Raw genomic sequence first — 10,013 nt, 5'->3', positions numbered from 1 at the left:
ATTCAAATGGTCCGCTGGGCTTTCACAAGGAACCGTGACATTAATCACAGTTACACACGGGTACCGTGCGATTGGGAAATTCTCTGATTCAATGGAAGCCCCTCTTTCCACTGGCAGTGGGGCGGGGCGGGGTGGTGGGGGGGGGGGGCTGGAGACTTTGGAGAACTCAGCGAGCTGAATTAACCCCCCCACCTCTCCCCACACACACGCACCCCCCCTCCCCATCACCATCACTTCACTAATCAGTCCGTCTTCAGCACAGGAGATATTCCGGGATTAGAAACAGTCCCTGACACAGCCTCACATTTACAACTTCAATTCCAGCTCCCCCCACCCCCCCACCCCCACCCCCACACACACACCCCACCCCCACACACCCCCACCCCCACTCTCACACACACCCCACCCCCACACACCCCACCCCCACTCACCCCCCCCCCCCCCCCACACACACACACATTCCCCACCCCCACCAGCCTCCCCATTCAAATAACGACAAATCACATTGGTGTTTTTATCATTTTATTGGAAGAGGAAATATAGAGGGAAATAGCTGGAGAGGGAGGCTCGGTGAGGGGAGGGGGATGCGGTGGGGAAGAGTGAGACAGGCAATTTCTCCCAAATTCCCTCTCTTTCCCTCTGGAGGCATTTTCAAATCGACTCGTCTCAGGACAGGACAGGGCTGTCTCAGGACATTTTTCAAATCGACTGTCTCAGGACAGGACAGGGCTGTCTCAGGACATTTTCAATCGACTGTCTCAGGACAGGACAGGGCTGTCTCAGGACATTTTCAAATCGACTGTCTCAGGACAGGACAGGGCTGTCTCAGGACATTTTCAAATCGACTGTCTCAGGACAGGACAGGGCTGTCTCAGGACATTTTCAAATCGACTGTCTCAGGACAGGACAGGGCTGTCTCAGGACATTTTCAAATCGACTGTCTCAGCAGGGAGAGAGACTGAGAGGTTGAGAGAGACTGAGAGGTTGAGAGGGAGAGAGAGGCTGAGAGGGAGAGAGAGACAGAGAGGGAGAGAGAAGCTGAGAGAGAGAGAGGCTGTGAGAGACTGAGAGGGAGAAAGAGACTGAGAGGGAGAGAGACTGAGAGGGTGAGAGAGACTGAGAGGGAGAGAGAGACTGAGAGGGAGAGAGCGACTGAGAGGGAGAGAGGCTGTGAGAGACTGAGAGGGAGAAAGAGACTGAGAGGGGAGAGAGACTGAGAGGGTGAGAGACTGGGAGAGAGAGACTGAGAGGGTGAGAGAGGCTGAGAGGGCGAGAGAGACTGAGAGGGAGAGAGGCTGAGAGGGAGAGAGAGACTGAGAGGGAGAGAGACTGAGAGGGTGAGAGAGGCTGAGAGGGCGAGAGACTGAGAGGGTGAGACTGAGAGGGGAGTGAGAGACTGAGAGGGAGAGAGAGACTGAGAGGGAGGGAGACTGAGAGGGAGAGACTGAGAGGGTGAGAGACTGAGAGGGAGAGAGAGAGAGAGGGTGAGACTGAGAGGGAGTGAGAGACTGAGAGGGAGAGAGAGACTGAGAGGGAGAGAGGCTGAGAGGGAGAGAGAGACTGAGAGGGAGAGAGAAGCTGAGAGGGCGAGAGACTGAGAGGGTGAGACTGAGAGGGAGTGAGAGACTGAGAGGGAGAGAGAGACTGAGAGGGAGGGAGACTGAGAGGGAGAGACTGAGAGGGTGAGAGACTGAGAGGGAGAGAGAGAGAGAGGGAGAGACTGAGAGGGAGGGAGAGATTGAGAGGGTGAGAGATTGAGAGGGAGGGAGAGGCTGAGAGGGGGAGAGACTGAGAGGGAGAGAGAGAGACTGAGAGGGAGAGAGACTGAGAGCGTGAGAGATTGAGAGGGAGGGAGAGGCTGAGAGGGGGAGAGACTGAGAGGGAGAGAGAGAGGGAGAGACTGAGAGGGAGGGAAAGACTGAGAGGGTGAGAGACTGAGAGGGAGAGAGACTGAGAGGGAGAGAGAGGGTGAGAGACTGAGAGGGTGAGAGACTGAGAGGGAGAGAGAGACTGAGAGGGAGAGAGAGGCTGAGAGGAGAGAGACTGAGAGGGTGAGAGACTGGGAGAGAGAGACTGAGAGGGTGAGAGAGGCTGAGAGGGCGAGAGAGGCTGAGAGGGAGAGAGAGACTGAGAGGGAGAGAGAGACTGAGAGGGAGAGGCTGAGAGGGAGAGGCTGAGAGGGAGAGAGAGACTGAGAGGGTGAGAGAGGCTGAGAGGGACAGGGACTGAGAGGGAGAGAGAGACTGAGAGGGAGAGAGATTGAGAGGAAGAGAGAGTTGAGAGGGAGAGAGGCTGAGAGGGAGAGAGAGGCTGAGAGGGAGAGAGAGGCTGAGAGGGTGAGAGAGGCTGAGAGGGAGAGAGGCTGAGAGGGAGAGAGAGACATAGAGGGAGAGAGAGGCTGAGAGGGATAGAGGCTGAGAGGGAGAGAGAGACTGAGAGGGCAAGAGATTGAGAGGGTGAGAGAGGCTGAGAGGGAGAGTGAGGCTGAGAGGGTGAGGGAGACTGAGAGGGAGAGAGAGGCTGAGAGGGAGAGAGACTGAGAGGGTGAGAGTGGCTGAGAGGGCGAGAGACTGAGAGGGTGAGACTGAGAGGGAGAGAGAGACTGAGAGGGAGAGAGAGACTGAGGGAGAGAGACTGAGAGGAGAGACTGAGAGGGTGAGAGACTGAGAGGGAGAGAGAGAGAGAGGGAGAGACTGAGAGGGAGGGAGAGATTGAGAGGGTGAGAGATTGAGAGGGAGGGAGAGGCTGAGAGGGGGAGAGACTGAGAGGGAGAGAGAGAGAGAGGGAGAGACTGAGAGGGAGGGAGAGATTGAGAGCGTGAGAGATTGAGAGGGAGGGAGAGGCTGAGAGGGGGAGAGACTGAGAGGGAGAGAGAGAGGGAGAGACTGAGAGGGAGGGAAAGACTGAGAGGGTGAGAGACTGAGAGGGAGAGAGACTGAGAGGGAGAGAGAGGGTGAGAGACTGAGAGGGTGAGAGACTGAGAGGGAGAGACTGAGAGGGAGAGAGAGGCTGAGAGGGAGAGAGACTGAGAGGGTGAGAGACTGAGAGGGAGAGAGACTGAGAGGGAGAGAGACTGAGAGGGTGAGAGACTGAGAGGGAGAGACTGAGAGGGTGAGAGACTGAGAGGGAGAGAGAGGCTGAGAGGGTGAGAGAGACTGAGAGGGTGAGAGACTGAGAGGGATGGAGAGACTGAGAGGGTCACACACAGGAATCGAACAATCACTACCACAGCAAACTGAATTCAAATGGCCCCCTGTCAATTTCATTTCACCTCACATTTAAATCTCGGCCTAAAACACAGGCTTTATTCCAGAATTATCCCCGCTTCAAGTTAAGGGACTATAATTCGAGATTACTTTACAGTCGATGGATTCATTATTAAAGTGACCCCACTGTTGTTTCATTTCCGGAATTCTGCAGGCAACTTGTGCACGGGGAGATCCCCAAAATGGTGACACTTTCCAAATTGAGTTCTGAGTTTCTGATGGTGGATTTCTCTCTCAGCGGCTATGAGATCTGGCTGAATATCCCGTCAGTGCAGCAGGAAGGGTTCATTAACTCCCTCGTTCGCAACCACTCAAGTTTAAAACTTTAACATTCGAGACCTTCAAACCCACTTTGCAGTCTGTGAGCTATTTCATTGTTTTTTTTAAAGAAGTAGGGACTGTAGATTTATTTATTTATTTTTATAAATTTAGAGTGCCCAATTCATTTTTTCCAATTCAGGGACAATTCCGTGTGGCCAGTCCCCCGAGCCTGCACATCTTTGGGTTGTGGGGGCGAAACCCACACAAACACTGGGAGAGCTATTTTATTGTAAGAGTTGTGGTCACTGTTGCTGAGTGAACAGCAAGATCCCACAGCGGCAGCTATCTGGACCTAACCGATGGGACACTGTCCTTCCTCCCTCCCCCCCTCACTCCTGCTGGGTGCCCCATTCCCCACTGCACCTAACAACCCCACCCCCACCGCCGTGTCATGTGTGGATTGGAACATCCCTGGAGAAGTCCCTTCAGTTTCTGAAAGAGTTAAACTGCCTCTTAAAATGAAGAAAAACCTTTCTAAAACGAAATCCATTGGCACACAGAAAGATCCCAGAAGGTGCAGTCGGCAGTGTTGAGTGTCGTTTACATTTGCTACCAGGTTGCAGAGAGTGGCTGAAACCGTGAAATTCCCCCCCCAACCCCCTACCCCCTACCCCACCACAAATACCCGGGACGCTCAGAATTAATATAACCCCTGTTATTTTGGAACAAAATTAGACAGCTTCATATTCCAGATTTGTATTTTACTCTTTGCCGCCCATCAAAGGGTTAATGTGTTTGTGTCGAAGTGCAAGGCCGGGGCAGCAATAAAGAGACAACTCACGTGAGTGCGGCCTGTGGAGTAGGCCTCAGTCCATCCACTTGTCCTCTGGAGAATAGCCTTTGTCCAAACATTCCTGGTCGCATTGCAGTCTTCAAAGTTCAAATTCCTGGGAAAAAGAGGGAGAAAATTAACTAAAACGCAGGAAAATGTTTAAACTTGTAGCACAGCAAGAGGCCAAGATTCCCCCTCTCAGTTACACACACTCTCAGCAACATCCACCTACAATAATCTCAGTTATAAACCACAGAATAAAAATGATTGAGAGATAGTTCCCGCTTCCCTTGTGTTTCTCTTTCTCTCTCTCGCTATCTCATTCGGTCTCTCTATCCCTCTCATTCATATTTCTGTCTCCCTCGTTATCCCTCATCACCCTCCCAGCATTTATTTCTATTTATTTCCCTAATCAGGGTATCCCCAGAAAGATGTGATGAGACTCCCCATTGCAGTTTGTGGGGTGGTTTTCTTCGATTAAAGGTTTAAAGAGACACTAAAAAGCTGGAGAGAAATGGACAGATAGAGGCAGAAAGCAGGGGAGACAGAGAGAGAGAGAGAGGCAAGAATGGAAAGAAGACAGAAAGGGAGAGAAAGCCTCTCTTTTTCACGACCTCCCTCTCCCTCCACCCTCTCTTTCTTTCTCCTCTCCCTCTCTCTAATCTCCATTACCCCCCCAGCCCCACACTCTTTCTGTACTCTCTCTCTCTTTCTCACTCTCATTCTAATAGTTGGGAAGGAGAAAGAAAGAGAGACAGGGTCACACACAGGAATCCAACATTCATAACCACAGCAAACTGAATTCAAATGACCTCCTGCGAATTTAATTTCACCCTCATACTTTACCAGGATGTTGCCTGGAATGGAGAGTAGGTCTTACGAGGAAAGGTTGAGGGTGCTAGGCCTTTTCTCATTAGAACGGAGAAGGATGAGGGGCGACTTGATAGAGGTTTATAAGATGATCAGGGGAATAGATAAGAGCAGACAGTCAGAGACTTTTTCCCCGGGTGGAACAAACCATTACAAGGTGACATAAATTTAAGGTGAAAGGTGGAAGATATAGGAGGGATGTCAGAGGTAGGTTCTTTACCCAGAGAGTAGTGGGGGCATGGAATGCACTGCCTGTGGAAGTAGTTGAATCGGAAACATTCGGGACCTTCAAGCAGCTTTTGGATAGTTACATGGATTACGGTTAAATGATATAGTGTGGATTTATTTGTTCTTAAGGGCAGCACGGTAGCATTGTGGATAGCACAATTGCTTCACAGCTCCAGTGTCCCAGGTTCGATTCCGGCTTGGATCACTGTCTGTGCGGAGTCTGCACATCCTCCCCTTGTCTGCGTGGGTTTCCTCCGGGTGCTCCGGTTTCCTCCCACAGTCCAAAGATGTGCAGGTTAGGTGGATTGGCCATGAAAAATTGCCCTTAGTGTCCAAAATCGCCCTTTGTGTTGGGTGGAGGTGTTGAGTTTGGGTAGGGTGCTCTTTCCAAGAGCCGGTGCAGACTCAAAGGGCCGAATGGCCTCCTTCTGCACTGTAAATTCAATGATAATCTATGATTAATCTAGGACAAAGGTTCGGCACAACATTGTGGGCCGAAGGGCCTGTTCTGTGCTGTATTTTCTAAAAAAAAAACTTGTGTCTCGGCCTAAAACACAGGCTTCATTCCAGAATTATACCCGCTTCAAGTTAAGGGACTTTAATTCCGGGCAATCGAGATTACTTTACAGTCAATGGATTCATTTTAAAAGTGACCCCACTATCGTTAATTTTGTGAATTCTGCAGGCAACCTGGGCACAGGGAGAGCCCAACAAATGATGACCACTTTCAAAAGTGAGTTCAGAGTTTCTGATCTGAGATTTCTCTCGCTCTCTCTCCCAGATTGCAGAGATTGGCTGAAACAGTGAAATGCCCCCCCCCCCCCCCCCCCCCCCCACCCCCAGCATCCCCCCCCCCACCCCTGGGACGCTCAGAATCAATATAACCCCTGTCATTTTGGAACAAAATTAGACAGCTTCATATTCCAGATTTGTATTTTACTCTTTGCCGCCCACCAAAGGGTTAATGTGTTTGTGTCTAAGTGCAAGGCTGGGGAGGCAATAAAGAGACAACTCACGTGAGTGCGGCCTGTGGAGTAGGCCTCAGTCCATCCACTTGTCCTCTGGAGAATAGCCTTTGCCCAAAGATTCCTGCTCACATTGCAGTCTTTCACAATTCAAATTCCTGGGAAAAAGAGGGAGAAAATTAACTAAACCACTGGAAAAGATTGAAACTATTTAATACAGCGAGAGCCCAGGGTCCCCTTTTCAGTTTTACAACTCCTCAGCAACATCCGAATACAAATAAGTCACAGCTTTCAACCAGAGGTTAAAAAAGATTGAGAGACAATTAATACTCAAAATCTTTTTATTATCACAATTAGGCTTACATTAATACTGCAATGAAGTTACTGTGAAAATCCCCTTCTCTTGTGTTTCTCGCAGTCTCTCTGTACCTCTTATACATATTTATGTCTCCCTCCCTCACTCTCTTTGATCCCTCCAATATTAAAATTAAACCTCAGTCAGGGTAATAACCCGGGTGAAGCCTGCGGAACAGGCCTCAGCCAGCGCTCCCTCGGGAAGAATTCACACTCCCTCGTCCTCCTCACAGGATTCCCAACCTCCTTCCAGTTTCCCAAATAAAGATGCCTCTGGAGAAAAAAAGGAGATAAAATTGGTTATAAAGACAATAACAGGGACATTTTTAAAAAATATACAAAACAGCACAACAGGAGTCCAACATTTCCAATCTCGAGCCAATCAGCAACATGTCAACACCCAAAATGCACAGCTCAAAACAGAGAGATTGACACGCCCAGCGACACACACACACACACACACACACTGAAGCAGAGGGGTAATGTTTTCAGTGTCGTGGGTTTTTGGTTTGTGAACTGAAGTCCCTCAGACACAGATATATCCTCAGTGAGCTGTGAGCAGACTCCACCCCTAGTCTCTGCCATGTGTGGAATGTCTGTCTCAGAGGACAGCTCTCTATTGACATGTAAATGAGTGACAAGAGATGCTGATCTCCTTGCTGCTCAGCCCCACACACACAGAATGTGACTTCAGCTAAACCTTGGCCTTCCCCACACCAGTGTTGTTAACTGAGCAGGCCGGAAAATGGGATTAAATGTAATTATTAGACAGGGACGTTCTTATTTTTTCTACCCAAGTGCATAACCTCACATTTATCCATGTTATACTGCATCTGCCATATCTCTCTCTCACTCACTCCCCTCCCAATAGGATTGAATCATAATTTAAAATAGTATTGGGAAATGATTAGAAACAGTTTGGACTGAGATCTCCTCAGTGACCTGTATGCAGTCCCCACCCCCGGCTTTCTGTCAGGAATGTCCCCCTCGGTGTGTTTCCTGTATCTGCAAAGGTAACACTTGTCCTGTCTATGGTTATGTTAATTCAGCAGACAGCCACAGATTCACAATGTCCTGTCCTTATTTCTGTCTTTGTTTAACATTTGTTCCCTCTGAATTTCTGACCTGTTGGGAATAACCATTCGTCTGTCGCCTTAGGAAGGCTTTCCATAGAATGAGTAAAAACCAGCAAGAAATCACAGAATGTGAGTTAAACACAACTTCATTTCTGCCTCCATTTAGAGAGAAGATTCCTGGCCAGACAAACAAAGCTCATTGCAAAGTTTCACTTCATATTTTACTTGTTGTTCACGGACAGATTTTTCACTGAAATCTTCTGATGTCAATTCCTGAGATTAGAATTTATAAAGAAACAATTTGGATTGAATGAAAACGGTCAGTTTGATAACCCTAATGTCCTGACTGCCTCACGTCCTGGCACCCTCACACCATCACACCCTCATGTCCCCTAACCCTCACATCCTGACCCACTCACGTCCCCGAAATCTCAGATCCTGACCCGCTGTGTACCTCTTTCTCTGTGTGTGTCCCTCACTCTCTCCGTGTGCCCACCTCTCTCTGTCCCTCACTGTATCCCTCTCATCCTGTTGCTCTCAAAGTGTCCTCTCGCTCTATCCCTCTCTTTCACTGTCTACCTCTTTCTCTCTCTGTCACTCTCTCAGTCGCCTCTCCATTAATGTATCCCCCTCTCTCTGTCCCCCTCTCTCCCTGTCCCTCTATCTCTATCCCTCTCTCTCTTTGTCCCACTCTCTCTCACTGTGTACATCTCTCTCACTTTCTATCACTCAATCTCTCTCTCTCCTTCTCTCACTGTGTCCCTCGCTCTCGCTGTGTCGTCGCTCTCGCTGTGTCCCTCGCTCTCGCTGTGTCCCTCGGTGTCGCTGTGTCCCTCGCTCTCGCTGTGTCCCTCGCTCTCTGTGTACCCCTCACTCTGTGTACCCCTCACTCTCTGTGCGTCCCTCGCTCTCTGTGCGACCCTCGCTTTCTGTGCGTCCCTCGCTCTCTGTGCGTCCCTCGATCTCTGTGTGTCACTCGCTCTCTGTGTGTTCCTCGCTCTCGGTGTGTCCCTCGCTCTCTGTGTGTCCCTCGCTCTCTATGTGTCCCTCGCTCTCTGTGTGTCCCTCGCTCTCTGTGCATCCCTCGCTCTCTGTGTGTCCCTCGTTCTGTGCATCCCTCGTTCTCTGTGCGTCCCTCGCTCTCTGTGCGTCCCTCGCTCTCTGTGCGTCCCTCGCTCTCTGTGTGTCCCTCGCTCTCTGTGCGTTCCTCGCTCTCTGTGTGTTCCTCGCTCTCTGTGTGTACCTCGCTCTGTGAGTGTCCCTCGCTCTCTGTGCACCCCTCGCTCTCTGTGTCCCTCGCTCTCTGTGTGTTCCTCGCTCTCTGTGTGTCCCTCGCTCTGTGTGTGTCCCTCGCTCTCTGTGTGTGTCCCTCGCTTTCTGTGTGTTCCTCACTCTGTGTGTGTGTCCCTCGCTGTGTGTCCCTCACTCTCTGTGTGTCCTTCGCTCTCTGTGTGTGTCCCTCGCTCTCTGTGTGTTCCTCGCTCTCTGTGTGTCCCTCGCTCTCTGTGTGTCCCTCGCTCTCTGTGTGTGTCCCTCGCTCTCTGTGTGTTCCTCACTCTCTGTGTGTGTCCCTCGCTGTGTGTCCCTCACTCTCTGTGTGTCCTTCGCTCTCTGTGTGTCCCTCACTCACTGTGCGCCCCTCGCTCTCTGTGTCCCTCGCTCTCTGTGTGTGTCCCTCGCTCTCTGTGTGTCCCTCGCTCTCTGTGTGTGTCCCTCGCTCTCTGTGTGTCCCTTGCTCTGTGTGTGTCCCTCACTCTCTGTGTGTCCCTCGCTCTGTGTGTCCCTCGCTGTCAGTGTTTCCCTCGCTCTCAGTGTGTGTCCCTCACTCTCTGTGCACCTCTCGCTCTCTGTGTCCCTCGCTCTCTGGGCGTCCCTCGCTCTCTGTGTGTGTCCCTCGCTCTCTGTGTGTGTCCCTCGCTCTCTTTGTGTCCCTCACTCTCTGTGTGTCCCTCGCTCTCTGTGTGGCCCTCGCTCTGTGTGTCCCTCGCTCTCTGTGTGGCCCTCGCTCTCTGTGTGTCCCTCGCTCTCTGTGTGGCCCTCGCTCTCAGTGTGTGTCCCTCACTCTCTGTGTTTCCCTCGCTCTCAGTGTGTGTCCCTCACTCTCTTTGCGCCCCTCGCTCTGCGTGTTCCTCGCTCTCTTTGTCCCTCGCTCTCTGGGCGT

General features: G+C 51.1%; 1 long non-coding RNA gene across 1 annotated transcript in view; it reads right to left on the bottom strand.

Moving 5' to 3' along the window:
* Positions 1–7,296, bottom strand: part of LOC140399748 (uncharacterized) — a 1,084,547-nt gene extending 1,077,251 nt beyond the window's left edge. The window contains exons 1-3 of the long non-coding RNA XR_011937842.1: positions 6,916–7,296; positions 6,474–6,580; positions 4,369–4,474 (exon numbers count right to left, since the gene is read on the bottom strand). This is a non-coding gene — a long non-coding RNA (uncharacterized lncRNA). The remainder of the gene's footprint in view (positions 1–4,368; positions 4,475–6,473; positions 6,581–6,915) is intronic.
* Between the last annotated feature and the right edge of the window lie 2,717 nt (positions 7,297–10,013).

The sequence above is a fragment of the Scyliorhinus torazame genome, chromosome 23 (genome assembly GCF_047496885.1).
Source record: "Scyliorhinus torazame isolate Kashiwa2021f chromosome 23, sScyTor2.1, whole genome shotgun sequence".
NCBI lineage: Eukaryota > Metazoa > Chordata > Chondrichthyes > Carcharhiniformes > Scyliorhinidae > Scyliorhinus > Scyliorhinus torazame.
This window is presented reverse-complemented; position numbering and strand designations above follow the sequence as displayed.